Here is a 10,967-nt window from a genome sequence, read left to right as displayed (position 1 = left end):
GCATAATGTGTTCAGTATGCAAGCTTGAAGGAAACCATATGAACAGGAGGTCAGACAAAGAGCCTACTGTGCTCCAAGTACTCGCCCCTCCTCTCCCCCCTCTCTTTCCTCTCTGTCTGATTCAATCGAGGGAGCGGGAGGAGAGAGAGAGAGAGAAGAGAAGAGAAGAGAGACTCCTGCTCAAAGAGAGAGAGTCCTACTCAGAGAGAAAGAGAGCGAGAGAGAGAGAGAGAGAGGGAGAGAGTGCTGCTCAGAGAGAAAGAGAGAGCGAGAGAGAGAGAGTGTGAGGGAGAGAGAGTGAGAGGGAGAGAGAGAAGAGAGAGAGAGAGAGAGAGAGAGAGAGAGAGAGAGAGAGAGAGAGAGAGAGAGAGAGAGTCCGTCCCAGAGAGAGGAAGAAGGGGGAACTCTGAGGAGCTGAAAGGGGCAGTACAAACTAACCGTGAGCCTCGCACACACAGACCCAGCGGAGTACAGGTGAGCTGTAACTACCATACAACTACTGTACAGCTGCTATCTGTTATACAGGAATGTTCTACAATCAGTTTGTAACGCCTAGATTAGACTTTTTGGCACAGTGACGTTTTGCTGCATGTGGACTTGTACTTTGAGTTTTACTTATAGTCAATTATGTTGATCTGTCAGTTGTTAGACTATCTCTCTGAGGGGGGGGGGGGGGTGGACAGAGTGCATGGGACTACAAGGTTAAAAAAAAATGGGGGGAAACATGATCTTTGAAATGTCAACTTTTGAACTAACTGATGACAAACAGCTGTCGGTTGCTGTTTTGTCACTTTCCCTTTGTGCAGACCAGTCTGGTTAGCTGGTGGTTACATTAGCACTTTCCCTTTGTGCAGACCAGAGTCTGGTTAGCTGGTGGTTACATTAGCACTTTCCCTTTGTGCAGACCAGAGTCTGGTTAGCTGGTGGTTACATTAGCACTTTCCCTTTGTGCAGACCAGAGTCTGGTTAGCTGGTGGTTACATTAGCACTTTCCCTTTGTGCAGACCGGAGTCTGGTTAGCTGGTGGTTACATTAGCACTTTCCCTTTGTGCAGACCGGAGTCTGGTTAGCTGGTGGTTACATTAGCACTTTCCCTTTGTGCAGACTGTAGTCTGGTTAGCTGGTGGTTACATTAGCACTGTGATCAGCTAGAGCTGTCACTGATAGCCTATTGTCTTGACTGTGACTGTGTGGAGCCTTGATGTGACCAGCCCTGGTTAGGGACTTAGAGCAGCGGTGTATTGACTGTGACTGTGTGGAGCCTTGATGTGACCAGCCCTGGTTAGGGACTCAGAGCAGCGGGGTATTGTATTGACTGTGACTGTGACTGTGTGGAGCTTTGATGTGGCCAGCCCTGGTTAGGGACTTAGAGCAGCGGTATATTGAATGTGACTGTGTGGAGCCTTGATGTGACCAGCCCTGGTTAGGGACTTAGAGCAGCGGTGTATTGACTGTGACTGTGTGGAGCCTTGATGTGACCAGCCCTGGTTAGGGACTTAGAGCAGCGGTGTATTGACTGTGACTTTGTGGAGCCTTGATGTGACCAGCCCTGGTTAGGGACTTAGAGCAGCGGTGTATTGACTGTGACTGTGTGGAGCCTTGATGTGACCAGCCCTGGTTAGGGACTTAGAGCAGCGGTGTATTGACTGTGACTTTGTGGAGCCTTGATGTGACCAGCCCTGGTTAGGGACTTAGAGAAACGGTGTATTGTATTGACTGTGACTGTGTGGAACTTTGACGTGACCAGCCCTGGTTAGGGACTTAGAGCAGTGGTATAGTGTAACGTTAGATGATGTATCAGATGAAGGGTTAGCTAGCTGGAGACTGTATTGTCTTACCTTCCTATGATACAGCAGGTGAGGACCAGTATAATGGTTTATGAGAGGAAATAACAGTCCTTTGTTTTGCCACATGTTACTATATAAATTATTTATTAGAGACGTAACTTATTCATGACGTTGCGTGAATTCGACACATGAGTCGACATAACACAACTAATTTATTCAGTAAACTGTATTGACAGGGAAAGGGGAAAGTGGGGGATACCTAGTCAGTTATACAACTGAATGTATTCAATTGAAATGTGTCTTCTGCATTTAACCCAACCCCTCTGAATCAGAGAGGTGCTGGGGGATGCCTTCATCGACCATGTCTTCGGTGCCCGGGGAACAGTGGGTTAACTGTCTTGCTCAGGGAGCAGAATGACAGATTTTTTTTTACCTTGTCAGCTCTGGGATTCGATCCAGCAACCTTTTGGTTACTGGCCCAACGCTCTAACCACTAGACGTCTTGGGAATGTAGTGTACTTTTACATAACTTTTAATAACCAGCTAAAGGAGTGTTTTTGTTTGAAGAAAACATAGTGACTTTGTGTTGTTGTTTCAGAGCGCTGACCATCCACACACACACACACACACACACACACACACACACACACACACACACACACACACACACACACACACACACACACACACACACACACACACACACACAGTTTTCTGGCAAAATGAAACTGCATATTTCAGTTCACCTCTGTTCTCTGAAGCTTTTAACTTTTAAGTGTTTTATTCAAGCTTCTAAGAGTTTTTTTGGATGGAAGAAGCTCTTGGCATGCCATGTTGGTTTTACACACCTATTGTAGGTATTCTATTTATCTTGTACACCTGCAGTTCCCAGTGTGGCCCTGCTGCACACATCACACACTTAATTACAAGATTTACTCTCACATGATACAGGAGATGAAACCAGACAGAGGGGAGAGGGGTGAGGGAGAGAAAGAGAGAGAGAGGGAGAGAAGAGACGGAGAGACAGCGAGAGAGAGAGAAAGAGAGAGAGAGAAAGAACCATTTCATTGAAGTCTGTGACTGACGTTGTTTTGATTGTCAGTCATCACCTCCAACACAAGCCAAGGCATGCCACGGTCGGAGCTATCACTGTCTCCTTCCCTCCCTCCCTCCCTCCCTCCCCTCCTCCCCCCTCTTCTCCTCCTCCTCGTCAGAAGATGAATTATGAACCAGGAATGCCAATTTTGGAGCAAATACCCACAATTATTTGGGAGGTCGTTGAATGGTCCTTTGCCTGAACAGGAGAGAGTAGAAGACAGCCTGCTAAACCCCTATCTGTGCTGTGTGTGAGTGTGTGTGTGTGTGTTTGTGTTTGTGTGTGTGTGTCTTTACGCCTGAACGGTACTGTAATGGATATGTTGGTAGGCCTTGAGATTAACAACACATTATTGGTTCTACAGCCCAAAGGGGATCGTCATGGCAACATGTCAGTCATGGTCCATACCAGCCTGAATATTATGGGATAGGTAACGGATACAGTTGAAATCCTCTCAGGAATGCTCTCTCTCACTCACCTGACATTCAAACTCACATCTCACATTATTCTATTATTACATAGAGTGGGTACTGCATAGAGTGGGTACTACATAGAGTGGATATTACATAGAGTGGGTACTGCATAGAGTGGGTACTACATAGAGTGGATATTACATAGAGTGGGTACTACGGAGAATGGGTACTGCGTAGAATAGGTACTACGTAGAGTGGGTATTACATAGAGTGGGTATTACATAGAGTGGGTACTACGTAGAGTGGGTATTACATAGAGTGGGTATTACATAGAATGGGTACTGCATAGAGTGGGTACTACGTAGAGTGGGTATTACATAGAGTGGGTATTACATAGAATGGGTACTACATAGAGTGGGTACTACATAGAATGGGTACTGCATAGAGTGGGTATTACATAGAGTGGGTACTACGTAGAGTGGGTATTACATAGAGTGGGTATTACATAGAATGGGTACTGCATAGAGTGGGTACTGCATAGAGTGGGTACTGCATAGAGTGGGTACTGCATAGAGTGGGTACTGCATAGAGTGGGTATTACATAGAATGGGTACTACATAGAGTGGGTACGACATAGAGTGGGTTCTACATAGAGTGGGTATTATATAGAGTGGGTACTATATAGAGTGGGTACTGCATAGAGTGGGTACTGCATAGAGTGGGTACTGCATAGAGTGGGTACTACATAGAGTGGGTATTATATAGAGTGGGTACTACATAGAGTGGGTACTACATAGAGTGGGTAGTACATAGAATGGGTACTGCATAGAGTGGGTACTACATAGAGTGGGTACGACATAGAGTGGGTACGACATAGAGTGGGTAGTACATAGAGTGGGTTCTACATAGAGTGGGTACGACATAGAGTGGGTTCTACATAGAGTGGGTACTATATAGAGTGGGTTCTACATAGAGGGGGTACTACGTAGAGTGGGTACATAGAGTCGGTACGACATAGAGTGGGTACTCCATTGAGTGGGTACTATATAGAGTGCGTACTATATAGAGTGGGTACATAGAGTGGATACTACGTAGAGTGGGTACTATATAGAGTGGGTTCTACATAGAGTGGGCACTACATAGAGTGGGTATTACATAGAGTGGGCACTATATAGAGTGGGCACTACATAGAGTGGGTACTGCATAGAGTGGGTACTACATAGAGTGGGTACTGCATAGAGTGGGCACTACATAGAGTGGGTACGACATAGAGTGGGTACGACATAAAGTGGGTACTATATAGAGTGGGTACTACATAGAGTGGGTACTACATAGAGTGGGCACTACATAGAGTGGGCACTACATAGAGTGGGTACTACATAGAGTGGGCACTACATAGAGTGGGTACTACATAGAGTGGGCACTACATAGAGTGGGTTCTACATAGAGTGGGTACTACATAGAGTGGGCACTACATAGAGTGGGTACTACGTAGAGTGGGTACTGCATAGAGTGGGTACTATATAGAGTGGGTACTACACAGAGTGGGTACTGCATAGAGTGGGTACTGCATAGAGTGGGTACTGCAAGGAGGGGTTTATACATATATACTGAAGACAGTAGTGTATGGCAGTATATATTTCATCAGAATATCATATAGTATTAGGTGGAGCTAAGATATGGGATATATGAGGGATAACACTCTCATACTGAGCTGACATGCCACATCTCCCATTACAGTAATTACTGTATGGAACAGTACACAGTATATCAATCAGGAGAGGGAATTGATATATGGGACATTTAATAAGGCTGGGAATTGCCAGGAACCTCAAGATATGATACTATCACGATACTTAGCTGCCGTTCCGATATGTATTGCGATTCTCATGATTCTCACAATTCTATATATCTATTGTGATTCGGTACTGAGATTTTATTGTGATTCGATGGTCCAAACATATTGCTCACCACATGTCTGCTGCAGAGGGACAAGACAGCTATGACAAAGCAAGTTCTGATCAGTCATGGAAATGAAAACTAACTGTCTCCCTGTTTGAAAAATAGATGGAGAACAAGCTATGAAGGTGAACTGTAGGACTGGTGACCTGTAGGACAGGTGTCTGTAGGACTGGTGACCTGTAGGACAGGTGCACTGTAGGACTGGTGACCTGTAGGACATGTGAACTGTAGGACTGGTGACCTGTAGGACACGTGCCCTGTAGGACTGGTGATCTGTAGGACAGGTGAACTGTAGGACTGGTACCCCGTAGGACAGGTCACCTGTAGGACAGGACTGTAAGGGGAAGCTGACAGACAGGTGAACTGCAGGACAGGGGAGGCTGACAGACAGGTGAACTGCAGGACAGTACTGTAAGGGGAAGCTGACAGACAGGTGAACTGTAGAACAGGGGAAGCTGACAGACAGGTGAACTGTAGAACAGGGGAAGCTGACAGACAGGTGAACTGTAGCTGACAGACAGGTGAACTGTTGAACAGGACTGTAAGGGAAGCTGACAGACAGGGGAACTGTAGAACAGGACTGTATATTCATCATAGGGTGGAGGCATACAGGAAATATGTGATTACACTCCCACGCAGCCTGAAGGGACAGACGCTGTAAATTATATCCTTAGATCTTTATTAATTTTATTTTGTATTTTATTTAACCTTTATTTAACTGGGTTGCGCCCGACTGGCTTCAGGGGGTTGCCGGTGATGGGGTCCGGGGGCAATGGGGTCACGGGGTGATGGGGTCAGGAGGTGATGGGGTCAGGAGGTGATGGGGTCAGGAGGTGATGGGTCAGGAGGTGATGGGGTCAGGAGGTGATGGGGTCAGGAGGTGATGGGGTCAGGGGTGATGGGGTCAGGGGTGATGGGGTCAGGGGGTGATGGGGTCAGGAGGTGATGGGGTCAGGGGTGATGGGTCAGGAGGTGATGGGGTCAGGGGGTGATGGGTCAGGGGGTGATGGGGTCAGGAGGTGATGGGTCAGGAGGTGATGGGGTCAGGGGTGATGGGTCAGGGGGTGATGGGGTCAGGAGGTGATGGGTCAGGGGGTGATGGGGTCAGGAGGTGATGGGGTCAGGGGTGATGGGTCAGGAGGTGATGGGGTCAGGGGGTGATGGGTCAGGGGGTGATGGGGTCAGGAGGTGATGGGGTCAGGGGTGATGGGGTCAGGAGGTGATGGGGTCACGGGGTGATGGGGTCAGGAGGTGATGGGGTCAGGGGGTGATGGGTCAGGGGGTGATGGGGTCAGGGGGTGATGGGGTCAGGGGGTGATGTGGTCAGGGGGCGATGGGGCGATGGGGTCAGGGGGTGATGGGGTCAGGGGTGATGGGGTCAGGAGGTGATGGGGTCAGGGGGGTGATGGGGTCAGGAGGTGATGGGTCAGGGGGTGATGGGGTCAGGGGGTGATGGGTCAGGGGTGATGGGTCAGGAGGTGATGGGGTCAGGGGGTGATGGGGTCAGGGGGTGATGGGGTCAGGAGGTGATGGGGTCAGGGGGGTGATGGGGTCAGGAGGTGATGGGTCAGGGGGTGATGGGGTCAGGGGTGATGGGGTCAGGGGTGATGGGTCAGGAGGTGATGGGGTCAGGAGGTGATGGGGTCAGGAGGTGATGGGGTCACGGGGTGATGGGGTCAGGAGGTGATGGGGTCAGGAGGTGATGGGGTCACGGGGTGATGGGGTCAGGAGGTGATGGGGTCAGGAGGTGATGGGGTCAGGAGGTGATGGGGTCAGGAGGTGATGGGTCAGGAGGTGATGGGGTCAGGGGGTGATGGGTCAGGGGTGATGGGTCAGGAGGTGATGGGGTCAGGGGGTGATGGGGTCAGGAGGTGATAGGGTCAGGGGATGATGGGTCACGGGGTGATGGGGTCAGGAGGTGATGGGGTCAGGGGTGATGGGTCAGGGGTGATGGGGTCAGGGGGTGATGGGGTCAGGGGTGATGTGGTCAGGGGCGATGGGGCGATGGGGCGATGGGGTGATGGGGTCAGGGGGTGATGGGGTCAGGAGGTGATGGGGTCAGGGGGGTGATGGGGTCAGGAGGTGATGGGTCAGGGGGTGATGGGGTCAGGGGTGATGGGTCAGGGGGTGATGGGTCAGGAGGTGATGGGGTCAGGGGGGTGATGGGGTCAGGAAGTGATGGGGTCAGGGGGTGATGGGGTCAGGAGGTGATGGGGTCAGGGGGCGATGGGGGCGATGGGGTCAGGAGGTGATGGGGTCAGGAGGTGATGGGGTCAGGGGGGTGATGGGGTCAGGGGGTGATGGGGCGATGGGGGGCGATGGGGTCAGGAGGTGATGGGGTCAGGAGGTGATGGGGTCAGGGGGGTGATGGGGTCAGGGGGTGATGGGGCGATGGGGGGCGATGGGGTCAGAGTTGGGTAGCGAGATATTCCTAAGCTTCAAATCCACAATTACACCATAACTCACATCCAAAACCTAATGCCAGTACCCAGAACCAAATCTCCTGCATGAAAGACTATCCACAACCAGATCACTGGTGGATTTTCTGGTAGTTCTGAATAAAAAAGCCCAAACACGAGGGTTGTATTGTTCAGTTTAGGATTTGAGGGATATATTAAGATATGTTGATGTTTGTGGAATTTATTTGGTAATTATGAATGTTGGAACAAAACAGAGGTTATTGAAACAGTTCAGGATTGAAAGGTTATTTTTATGTTCTGCTGAAATCGTCTAGATTATGAAGTTAGGAATTAGGAGAAACATAGAGGTTATACAGTTCAGGATTTGAGGGATATTATATTGAGACGTTTTGATGTAGTTTTCTCCTGTGCTCTCAAGCTTTCCCAGTGATTTCACTGTAGGGTTAAAATCAAATCAAATGTTATTTGTTACAGGTGTAGACCTTACAACAGGTGTAGACCTTACTGTGAAATGCTTACTTACAAGCCCTTAACCAACAATGGAGCTTAAAGATGAATAAGAGTTAAAAAAATATTGACTAAATAAACTAAAGTAAAAAAATAATGAGGCTATTGTCACGTCCTGACCAGTAAAGGGGTTATTTGTTATTATAGTTTGGTCAGGACGTGGCAGGGGGTGTTTGTTTTATGTGGTTCGGGGTTTTTGGTTAGGTTCTATGTTGTGTATTTCTATGTTAGATCTAGGGTGTTTAGTTATATGTTTAGTTTATTGGGATTGGGCCTTCAATTGGAGGCAGCTGTTCCTCGTTGCCTCTGATTGAAGGTCCTATGTATAGGGGTGTGTTTTGTTGTGGGAATGGTGGGAGGTTGTTTGTGCATAGCTGTGTGTAGCCTGCATTACTGTTTGTCGTCCATTCGTTTTCTTGTTTTGTTTGATAAGTGTTCTAAATAAAGTTATAATGAGCACTCAACCCGCTGCGCCTTGGTCCACTTCCTACGACGACCATTACAGCTATATACAGGGTGTTACGGTACAGAGTCAATGTGGAGGCTATATACAGGGTGTTACGGTACAGAGTCAATGTGGAGGCTATATACAGGGTGTTACAGTACAGAGTCAATGTGGAGGCTATATACAGGGTGTTACGGTACAGAGTCAATGTGGAGGCTATATACAGGGGCTACCGGTACAGAGTCAATGTGGAGGCTATATACAGGGTGTTACGGTACAGAGTCAATGTGGAGACTATATACAGGGGGTACCGGTACAGAGTCAACGTGGAGGCTATATACAGGGGGTACCGGTAGAGAGTCAATGTGGAGACTATATACAGGGGGTACCGGTACAGAGTCAATGTGGAGGCTATATACAGGGGGTACCGGTACAGAGTCAATGTGGAGGCTATATACAGGGGGTACCGGTACAGAGTCAATGTGGAGGCTATATACAGGGGGTACCGGTACAGAGTCAATGCGGAGACTATATACAGGGTGTTACGGTACAGAGTCAATGTGGAGACTATATACAGGGGGGTACCGGTACAGAGTCAATGTGGAGACTATATACAGGGGGTACCGGTACAGAGTCAATGTGGAGGCTATATACAGGGGGTACCGGTACAGAGTCAATGTGGAGGCTATATACAGGGGGTACCGGTACAGAGTCAATGTGGAGGCTATATACAGGGGGTACCGGTACAGAGTCAATGTGGAGGCTATATACAGGGGGTACCGGTACAGAGTCAATGTGGAGGCTATATACAGGGGGTACCGGTACAGAGTCAATGTGGAGGCTATATACAGGGGGGTACCGGTACTGTCACGGGTGTCGTAGGGTAGAGACCAAAACGCAGCGGGAAAATATATACTCATCTTCTTTTTGTTAGTGAAGAAGGAAAACACAAACAACGTATACAAGAACAAACAAACTAGACAGTCTCGTCAGGCAAAACAGCTAAACAAGAAACAATCTCCCACCAAAATCCCATGACAAACACATTCCTATTTATAGGACCTTCAATCAGAGGCAACGATAGACAGCTGCCTCCAACTGAAGGACCCAACACCAATTAGCTAAACATAGAAATACAAACGACTAGACTGAACATAGAAATAAACTAAAATAGAACAATAACCAAAACCCTGGACTAATAAATCAAATACCCCTCTACATACACAACCACCCCGAACCATATAAACCAAATACCCCCTCTACATGAACACATACACAAACACACCCTGAACCACATAAAACAAATACCCCCTGCCACGTCCTGACCAAACTACAAGAACAAATAACCCCTATACTGGTCAGGACGTGACAGGTACTGAGTCAATGTGGCGGCTATATACAGGGGGTACCGGTACAGAGTCAATGTGGAGGCTATATACAGGGGGTACCGGTACAGAGTCAATGTGGAGGCTATATACAGGGGGTACCGGTACAGAGTCAATGTGGAGGCTATATACAGGGGGTACCGGTACAGAGTCAATGTGGAGGCTATATACAGGGGGTACCGGTACAGAGTCAATGTGGAGGCTATATACAGGGGGTACCAGTACCGAGTCAATGTGAGGGGGTACAGGTTAGTCGAGGTAATTGAGGTAACATATACTGTACTGTAGGTAGGGATAAAGTGACTACGCATAGATAATAAACAGAGAGTAGCAGCAGCGTAAAAAAAAGAGAGGCGGGGGGTCAATGCAAGTAGTCCGGGTGGCCGTTTGTTAGTGGTAGTTGTGAATACAGACAGAGGTAGTCCAGGATTGGATAGATAGTAAGACAATTGTGACATCTTGCAGATGTTTTATTTAAAAAAAATTTTTTTTTTGCATTATAAAGTTGTCTGAAATTGGTTAAATTGTGAAGGGGTCGTGTAGTTCGGGATTTGAATGATCTATTAAGACAATTCAACATCCTGCTGATGTTTTCCTGCCAGATTTAGTAACTCAGTGCTTTCCCAGTGATGTCATGGCAGTCTGAAGGACTCCAACTCCAACACATGTTCACAGTCTTGTGGCGAACAAATATTTACAGATTACATTAAAAGATTTGAATCAAAACTGAATTTTAAGACATTCTTCCAACAGATGTCCTCAACGGAAGATGGTTGCCACTTTGTAGATCCAAGATTGTAATGTGAACGTGTTGAAATATACTCAACTATAGTCAACATCCAAATCTCAAACTTACTAGTGATGAAATCTGTCAGAATGATGGTGAGCAGTACACGGAATAATACAAACCCAATCATATATAAAATAAAACATGTCAACCTCAAAATGACGT

General features: G+C 47.7%; 1 protein-coding gene across 2 annotated transcripts in view; it reads left to right on the top strand.

Moving 5' to 3' along the window:
• Window positions 1–275: 275 nt before the first annotated feature.
• LOC106604157 (mucin-5AC) overlaps window positions 276–10,967 on the top strand; it is a 51,674-nt gene continuing 40,982 nt past the window's right edge. For both annotated transcript variants that reach the window (XM_045717828.1, XM_045717826.1), the window contains exon 1: window positions 276–474. The gene's annotated coding sequence lies outside the window, so the exon portion shown is untranslated. The remainder of the gene's footprint in view (window positions 475–10,967) is intronic.

The sequence above is a fragment of the Salmo salar genome, chromosome ssa05, assembly GCF_905237065.1.
Source record: "Salmo salar chromosome ssa05, Ssal_v3.1, whole genome shotgun sequence".
Classification (NCBI taxonomy): Eukaryota; Metazoa; Chordata; class Actinopteri; order Salmoniformes; family Salmonidae; genus Salmo; species Salmo salar.
The sequence above is the reverse complement of the archived record's forward strand: the minus strand, read 5'-3'. Positions and strand labels throughout refer to the sequence as shown.